At 42.4% G+C, this 9,860-nt stretch overlaps 1 pseudogene; it reads right to left on the bottom strand.

The window, feature by feature from the left end:
- Window positions 1–1,863: 1,863 nt before the first annotated feature.
- LOC147250434 (general transcription factor II-I repeat domain-containing protein 2B-like) lies at window positions 1,864–6,763 on the bottom strand (annotated as a pseudogene).
- Window positions 6,764–9,860: the final 3,097 nt, after the last annotated feature.

The following is a 9,860-nucleotide window of genomic DNA, read 5'->3' as shown; positions in this document are numbered from 1 at the left end:
AGATATATTCTGCTTTCTTATGTAGCTGTCCGTTGAATAGATCCTGAAGAGTAACTTGAGCACTGCCAGTTATTTTGCTGCAGACACTGACCACCTTGTTGAGAACATTTTTCTGCTTAACCCTAAGAGATGAACCAACAAACAAAAGAGAAGGTAATTACAGATTCAATAAAAGAATGATAAAACAGAGTCATTAGGGATGAATCAACCTGGAATTTTGAGAGTTTCCTGAGAAAAAATAGACGCTGCTGACTTCCCTAAGTACTTGTAGGACTCTACAAATTCTACATCCTGTCCATCAATGACTGTAATGTCAGGAGAGGGATGTGAGCATCTAAAATCAATGCACGTCTTTTGTCTTTGAAACATTCAGACTTAAAAATCAGTCATGACACATTCCAAAAAATAATCAACCTCAGGACCATGAGAGGTTGCAGTACTGTTCAGCAGGCTCAAAATGACAGTTTCATCTGCAAATTTCAGTATATTACCCTTTTCACACTGAAAAACGCGTGTCAACGCAGGTTTTTGGACCTGTGTTTGCTTGGCATTAGGGGGCATTCAAGCTTCCAGAAGACCTGGGTCTGAACTCCCACTGTGAGGGCTGCCTGTGTTTTTCTCTCTTGTATGTCATCACGCTGACAATGTCATCATTTCACATAAACGTGTGCTGGAACACTGAGAGGTACACAAACGACAACGTGGATGTCGCCAAGTCCAACGTTAGCGTTGTCGTTGCATGCATTGCAATGTTGTCTGTTTTGCAAAGCATACAAACTTGGCGCAGATTGAAAAATGTCTGTGCACTATTGCAGTGAAGGAGGATGGAGTTTCTGGCGAGTCTGGAAGGGAGCCGAAGAAGCTACAGGCGAAGCCTGACAGGCGGCACAGTGACAAAATCAGGATGCAACAGGAAGGTCGAAGGTGTGAAACCTGAGATGACTCGGGTTGCCTTTTTCACACTGCAGGTGAGCCAAGTCGACCCTTTCAGAGTGCCGAAAAACCCGTGTTCACCCGCATTTTTGGTGCAGTATGAAAGGGTCTTATGATGGTTTTCAAATGTGCTGCAGCAGTTGTTAGTGTACAGTATGTAAAGCAAAGGAGAGAGGACACAACCTTGTGGTGAACCAGTAGATGTTACAGATTAATCAGAAAATTGTTTGTTTACTCTCACTCTCTGTGTTCTGCATGTCAGGAAATCAAAAATCCAGCCAACAATGTTACCATCCAGACTGAAGCTGTCAATTAGCCTCTGGATCAGCAGATGAGGCTGTATGGTATTAAAGGCAGAGGAAAAGTCAACAAACAGCAATCTGGCATGATTGTTAGAGCTCTCCAGGTGCTTGTAGATGTAATCTAGCAGCGTGATTGTGGCATCCTGAACCCCCCTCCTGGCCCTATAAGCAAACTGCAGTGGATCAAGTAAATGTTCAGTCCTATTCAAAAGTTCAGCTTTAACCAGTTTTTCAAATGATTTCATGACTAAAGAGGTCAGGGCTATGGGCGGGAAATCATTCAAAGATGTAGGATGTTTAATTTTGGCAGCAGGAACTATGGTGGCCTGTTTCCACATGATAGGAACCTTCTGCTGAGAGAATGACAGATTAAAGATATAATTAAAAATTGGTCCTAGTTGTTCAGCACAGGTTGAGAGCATTCGTTCACTGATGTTGTCAGGGGCAGCACTTGTTCTGGTTTTACAGTGTTTAAAGGTTTTAACAACCTTCTGCACATTGAAAGGAGCAGAAGCGGCCACTTGATTGGGTTCCCTGACAAGAGTTTTTAAGTGTAGTTATTTCTTTGGTAAAATCATACACATCAAATCTTGAATAAAATTTGTTTAGCTTCTGAGCTAGAACCAGGTCAGAGGTGAGCCCATCTAGGTGAGACCCTTTTCTTCCCATTATCAGTCAGCCCAACCATGGTCTTGATGCTGTCCCATCCTGAGCCCAAGTTGTTATTGCTCAGCTTGTCTTCAACTTTTTGTTTGTAACACAGTTTGGCTCTCCTAATTTCCTGTTTAATTTTTGAACAGAACTAAGCTCAGAAAGGTTCCCCTGTTTAAAAGCCTGTTTCTTTTTATTTAACAACACTTTAAGATGTCTGCTCACCCATGGTTTACTATTCAGGTAGGATTTAACAATCTTTAAAGGAATAACAGTGTCCTCGCAGTAGGTTATCCAGGAGCTGACCACATGGGTCAGTTTGTTGATGTCACTAGAAGACTTGATGAACTCCTCCCAAGCTGTACTGGCCAGACAGCCCTGAAGAGTTTTTTTGGCCTCTTCTGACCACGCTTTGATGTTTTTGTTTGTTACTTTCCCCCTCTGAAGGCGGTAAGATGGAATAAGGTGCACACAGTTGTGGTCAGCTGAACCCAGCGGGGGAAGTAGAACTGATTTATAAGCCATCTTAATGGATCCATAACACTTGTCCAGGATCCTGTCTTTCCTGGTAGAACAAAGAACGTACTGGTAGAAGTTCCTGAGGGTTTTGTCCAGCGAGCGGAGAGAGTGAGCAGCTACAGGTATCTCGGGGTACTCATCTCTGAGGACCTGTCTTGGACTACGCACACCTCCAACCTTGTGAAGAAGGCGAGGCAGCGTTTATTCCATCTCAGGAGGCTCAGGAAATGCAAGGTCTCCAGTAAGCTTTTGTGTACTTTCTACACCGCCACAGTAGGGTCTGTACTTTCTGCGAGCATCACTGCCTGGTACAGCAGCTGCAGCTCTCAGGACAGAAAGGCTCTACACCGAGTCATCCGTTGTGCTGAACGCATCACCCACACTGCACTGCCCGGCCTCCAGGACATCTACACCCAGCGGTGCAGGTCCAGGGCAAGATGGATCATCAAAGACACTCACCATCCCAACCATAGACTGCTAGAGTGGCTGCCCTCAGGCAAGAGGCTTTGCTCCATCAGAGCCAGGATGGAGAGGCTGAAAAGGAGCTTCTTCCCCCAAGTCACTCGGATCCTGAGCTCTTCATTACACACACACCCTTAACTGACTGCACAACACCCTCTGAACAGACTGTGCAGCATCGGACAATTTCACTGGTCACCTTACCTGTTTACGTATGTTGTACATAGCCTCTGTTACCTGCTGACTTGCACATAGGAGTCTTTTCATTGGAGTATTTATTTATCTAATTCTATTTTTATTTTCTCTTTACCATATAGCATTTTTTTAAACTTTATTATAATTTTTTTCTTACATACTTGTGTTATATTTATATTCAGTTTCGCTAGCACAGAAGTCACTTTTCATTTCACTGCCACTGTGCCTGTACATTTAGGCATGTGACGAATAAAAACTTGAATCTTGAAATCACCTAAGATGAAATTTGGAGAGTCTGGAGAGATGGACTGAAGTTTTTCCACTGTTTGAAAAATGAGATCCGTGGTGTTTGTCTCATTGGCCTTTGGATGTATTTAGGCAACAGTCACAAAAATTTGTCGAAATTCACGTGGGGAGATACACAGGGCGCACGGACAAAGAAAGCAGCTCCACATCTTTTGTGCACAGATGTCCTCTCACAACCACAGTTTTGCACCAGCGCTCATTTATGTACACACATATCCTCCCTCCTCTGCATGACTTTCCTGTTGTGGTAGACGCTCTGTTGGTGCGAAACAGGCCCCCGAACCCATCAATAGCCAGATCTCTGTCAACGTCCTTCTCCTCAAACCAAGTTTCTGTAAAAGCCAGGGTACAGGATTCTTTGAACTCGTGATGGTGGCGAACAAGAGCTTGAAGTTCTTCTGTCTTGTTATGGTGGGACCACACATCAGACAGGATAATGGAGGGCAGGGGGACGCAAGACAGGTGTTGCCGTCTCATATACTTCCGCACCCCGCCTGTCCTGCCGCGCTTCCTTGGTTTACGCAGCGGGGCTCTGTAGTAGTCACCTTTCCTGGAATCGATGACTATTTCCTCCAGGTCAGGAAAGACCAGGTCCGCCGGTGGTCCGCTGTTCGCTTGATTGTTGTAAGTGAGCAGGTAGTCTCAGGAAAATTGGGTTATCCTGTTCGGCACATGTGCTGTGAGCAATGGGCGTAATGCAGATGCCACCACTGCAAGGAAATAAATCACAGCCAGATCCATTGTGGGCGAGCAAAGCTTCACACACATCAAATGGTTTCTGGAATGGACCTATGCAAAATTTGAGGTCGATAAGCTGTGTCAGGTGCAGCATTTTCAGTGTCCTGCTTGCACACCCTCCATGTTGGCTGTTGAAGTGGATGGGAACCATAAACTTTATTGCTTTTTAGAGCCAACAAAGGTGTGTAGAATTCTTGTCCCATGACATTTTAGAGTTCCAAAAATAGTACATTTGTAATTTTAATCAATTATTTTGTTTTAGTTTAAGACCTGATGGATTTTTTTTTTTTTTTTGATGAGGTGTTCCTGACCAAGAATGCTGAAGTGTGGTCCTTTGTGGACTACATCCATGCAACTACAAGACATGGAAAGTATTTATATCTCCATATCTTGTCACTGATTTTTACTTTTTATGAATGGTTGAACCTACTTCTTTCAAATATCCTGTATTATAATATGATGAACTTATCAAATATCCTGTTGCAAGTGTTGGCTGTGCAGCAGTTCTTCCTTGTGATTGGGGAGAAATGAAAAACAAAACAAATGTTAATTGTGCATGCATGATCCTTTGATGCCAGACTTAATGTGGTTGGTAATGGTCTTGCCCTAATACAGGGGTGTCAAACTCATTTTCACCGAGGACCACATCAGCATAATGGCTGTCCTCAAAGGGCCAGATGTTACTTATAAATGTAATCAAATGTAATGTAAAATAAATGTAACTACTCCTTAATGTTAAATAACTCCTTATTTAATATAACTTATTCAAGTGACAATTACAGTTGCATATAAAACATATGTTTGCTTGTAGCTCTAACATAAATCCTTTTACATTTTGTCAGCTTATGAAAACCCACATAACTCCATTAATGAGGGATCAAACTGTCCAAGTGAATAAAGAAAAATAACATAAAACTGAGCTGCAAAGAACATGTATGACACATGTAGCATTTTACAAAAAAAGGCTGCACACAGCCTTGCATCCAACTGATGGTTTGATGACAACAATTTGTCTGCATACACGCATAAGACCTGCAAACATTAAATAATTACAACAGCAGCTACACATAAATAATATGTAATCAACTAAAAATACCAAAATAAAGGTTGACTCAGTTCAAAACTATATTGGTCAAGTTTTTCAGTTAGTCTTTGCTGAGGAGATGCTGCCTGTCCTTGAACACACCAAGTGGATTCTCACTCTACTATCAATTGATCATGTTCTGAAAATGATAAACACAAAACAAAATGCAAGCACAATCATTAAATTGCACACAGTTTAACTGTTCTTCTTCTTGGTTACATTACATTTTATTATATTTTAATTAAGTTTAAAAAAAATGCTTACCTGTGTGTTTTCTGACCAGATGTCTGACACCGTTTTCCTGTTACCAGTGTGTCAATGTCTGGTTTTAGGTCCTGTGCTGAGGCAATGCGTAGAACAGCATGGAGGTTGTCATCCGTGAGGCGTGATCTGTGCTTGTTTTTGTTCAGATTCATTATGGAAAAAAACTGTTCGCACAGATAGGTGCTCCCAAACATGGAAAGAACGCGGGCAGCATGAAGTCAAAGCTGTGGCATCAAACCAGGGGGCAGCAGACGGTAAAAGTCCTGGATTGCAGCATCCTGAAACTTTGCTCTCAGGCCACTGTCGCTTTGAAGCTCAATTAGCTCCATCTGAAGGTGTTGGGGTGCAGTGCAGACATCGGTGGTGAAAGGATTGGCAAAGATGTCAAAGCCAGACTGTTGTGCTCTGAAGTCAGAGAAGCGCCGATCAAACTCAGTCTTTAACCAGCTCAGTTTGGTAGCCAACTGAGCACATGAAAAAGTCTCGGGAAATGAGGCTGACATGCTCTGACAAACAGGAAAGTGGACAAGATTTTCCTGTTTCACTTGTCACATCCATAAGTCCAATTTACGCTGGAAAGCCGTGATCGTGTCGGACATCTGCGTGATGACCTGTTTGCGTCCCTGCAGCTTCTGATTCAGCTGGCCGAGATGGTCGGTTATGTCACACAACACAGCGAAGTCACACATCCACTTTGGGTCTGATAGTTCAGGCATGAGTTTTCCTTTACTCTGCATAAAAACAGCAATGGCTTCCCTGAGCTCAAAAAATCGCTTGAGGACTTTGCTCCTACTCAGCCACCGCACTTCTGTATGGTACAGCACATCCGCGTGTTCCGAGCCCATCTCCAGCAAAAACTGCTGGAACTGATGGTGATTCAGGCCACGCGCCCAAATGAAGTTCACTGCCTTCATGACTGTGGTCACGATGTCCTCCATCCCCAGCACCTTCCCACACAAAGCTTCTTGATGGATAATGCAATGATACGTTATCAGAGGCGTGTGACAGTTCATTTTTTGCATTTTCCCCTTCATTAGTCCAACCAAGCCCACTTTTCCTCCACACATTGCCGGTGCACCGTCTGTAGTTAATCCTACCAAGTTTTCCCACTGCAATGCAGTTTTACTTACGGACTTCTCCACCGCATCAAAAATGTCCTGTCCCGTCGTGGTCCCATGCATTGCAGCCACATCCAAAAGCTCCTCAGTGATAGAAAGGTCAGACTTTACGCCTCTATTAAAAATTGATAACTGGCCTTGAGTTTGACACATGTGCCCTAATATAATAGCCCCCCCTTCTCTCATAATTAATGCCTTTTCTGCAAAAAAAAAAAAAGACAAGCCAGATGTAACATTTCTACAAGGCTGGGGGCACCATTCAGCATTTACAGGAAGTCCCCCTTAACGCTGATTGATGTTTTACCTAATATTACAACTGTCTGTGTCTGTATTTTTCTTATGTATTAGAAGCCTGCAAAAGGGAGATGTGGCACTGGTCAGTTGTCAACTGCCCGAGAGTTCGCAAACAAGTCTGCAAGCAAAATAGATGAGGAAGACTTTGAAGTTGCTGTCTGCCATCATGGTTGTTTTACTGACGGCAGAGAATATGTCCCGTTAAGAAATATTTGCCTATCCCCTGTACCTTTTGAAACAGCTTTTAACACAGACCATGCAGTATTTTTGCAACAACGTAGTGGTCGTTTCTACAGAGAGTTGTAGGCCACTGTCCAGAGTTGCAAGGCTTGTTGAACATGCATCCATTTCTCTCCATTATGCATGCTAAAGCACATTCACGGATGTGTGAAGTAATGATAGACAATTACATATTTCGTGGAGTCAGCGCTCTTCTGTTTCCATTCCTTCCATCCATTGTCTTCCGCTTATTCCTACATTAAGGGTCACAGGGGGGCTGGAGCCTATCCCAGTGTCAACGGGTAGAGGCGGGGTACACCTTGGACAGGCCAACATACAAAGACAAACAACTATTCACGCTCACATTCATACTTACGGTCAATTTAGAGTATTCAATTAGCCTAGTCCCCAATTGCATGTCTTTGGACGGTGGGAAGAAGCCAGAGTACCCGGAGAGAACCCACACAGGCATGGGGAGAACATGCAGACTTACATAGAAAGATCCCACGCCCGAGCCGGGACTCCAACCCGGAACCTTCTTAATGTGAGGCGACAGTGCTAACCACTGCACCACCGTGCAGCTGTATTTGAAATCGCAATGGCAATACTACTAATAATATTTGAGTCTATTATATTTAATTACTATATTTTGTTTCACCAAATTTATCAGAGATGTGGTGCTATGTCTTAATCTATTTTTTCTATTGATACATTGTGACCTTATTTCAATTTCCAATGACACACACCCTTCCAATGCTGAGAATTTTAAAAAGCCTTATCAGATTATAAACATTTTCAGATCATTTCCAGTAATATACAGAATGTGTATGGGTTACATTGCTTGTGTTTTCACCTTTGTCATGCTTCAAATTCATGGCTGAAATCAAAAAAAGTTTTATATTTTATTTATAGTTTTTATATTATGTTTATATATATGTTTATATTTTATTACAGTGGAAAGACGTGGCCTCTCCAGTGGGTGGCAAAAGAGCACACCAGGAATTAAACATGCACACTCACCCACAGAAAGTGTTCAGAGTTCAAAGTGTGTACAAATTATGTAATTGTGTTGGTCATAATGTATTTTTGCAGAGTGTTTGTTCAAAGTGTGTACAAATCATGTTCAAATTGTGTTCAGATTATATTTATACTACATTATTCATTGGATGATTTGTTTTTCCACGCAAAACTTTATTGAACAACATAGTGTTTGAAACACACACGCACTCGGGCTGCACACACACATATTAAACATCGGGACCATGATGAATGGTAGTAATTAATTCCCCCCAAAAAGTTTATAGGCGGCATTAACGCACAAAAACACCATAAAACAGTGTTGATTTTGTACACACACACACACATAAACACACGCACGCATGCACACACACAACCACACACACACACAACCACAAAAAAACATTCAAGTTCTGGGTTGTCTTACAAATTACAGGGGTGCCAAATTCCAAAGAAGAATATACATGTAATCACGAACATCGTTTTAATTTTATTTCTTATCAAACTGATATCATAAGCCATTACACAAATATTTTAACAAGTAGGACAACCACATAATATAACAAATCAATAAAATGCCATATACACCACTTGTTTTCATTCATAGTAGCGTAATTAGCAACCAGCATAACAATGGCAGAAAACGTGACAGTGTAAAAATTAGGTGCTGAGTCGTGAAAGAATCATTGTAATAACAAACAAACCAAAGATTATACGCAACAACCAAATGACTATTCTGAAACTTTAATGTATATTTCCCACTAGAAATGTAATCAAAATACTTTTTTTATATCCAAACTGCCTTGCAATAAGGCATTTTCCACTGAGAATGGCAGGAATGCCTGACGTTTTTTTCATTTTTGAGAAGCCCACTGCAAGCATGTGTGACACGCCGGCAGCCCAATACAAATGAATGGGACACAAAAACCTGAATATGTCATGATTTTCACATCCGAGACTATGTTTTGCACTGTGGACTGTTACGACCCGGCTCCTAGGCCGCAACCATAAACACAGAGTAACGCAGGAATTATTGGGAAGCGCTTCATTTATTTTACAAAATAGAAAGATAAAAGAACTCTGAAGACAATGACATAGATGCAGCCGTACGAATGAAGTGTCAGCGTTAGGCCTGAGGTGCGAGTGAGAGAGCCAGAGCCTCGTAAGGGGCGGGTTTTAAAAGCTGTGTGCTTCACCGGGCCAAGATGCAGCACATCCCCTAATGAGGACCCCATCCAATCCTGTAAAACAAAGAACAGAGACAGCACAGGAAAAGACCCAACTCACCCTAGTGGTGGGGAAGGGTTGTCACACTCCCCCACCTTAAGGGTTCCACTAGGAACACAAACAGGCAATCAAAATGCTAACTAGACCTACCAGCTGAAGTACTTACCAGGATGAAGATAGCAGACTAAACAGACATCACAACAAATCCCACCACCATCCATACTGACCACTTCTGAGTCATCCTCGCTGGTTAACCAGCAAAAAATCTGCCCTCCCAGCAACTCCGGCGCCTGAAGTGCAGAGAGGTACAGAGCAGAGACAAGGTAACCAGCATATCAACAGTCATCAATTTAAGAGCTCGGAGCTCTGGACAAGGCATCAGCCACAATGTTGTCCGAGCCTTTGATGTGGCGGATATCCAAACAGTAGGACTGCAAAAACAAGAGCCATCGTATTAATCGGCGATTCGGACAAAGAACAGAGAGTAGAAACGTAAGAGGGTTGTGATCAGTGTACACAGTTAATGGTACACTG

This window comes from Aulostomus chinensis, chromosome 13, assembly GCF_037954235.1.
Source record: "Aulostomus chinensis isolate RoL2024-O1b breed Wild chromosome 13, RoL_Achi_v1.0, whole genome shotgun sequence".
Taxonomy (NCBI): domain Eukaryota; kingdom Metazoa; phylum Chordata; class Actinopteri; order Syngnathiformes; family Aulostomidae; genus Aulostomus; species Aulostomus chinensis.
Note: the sequence above shows the minus strand (reverse complement) of the source record. Positions and strands in the feature narration are given on the sequence as shown.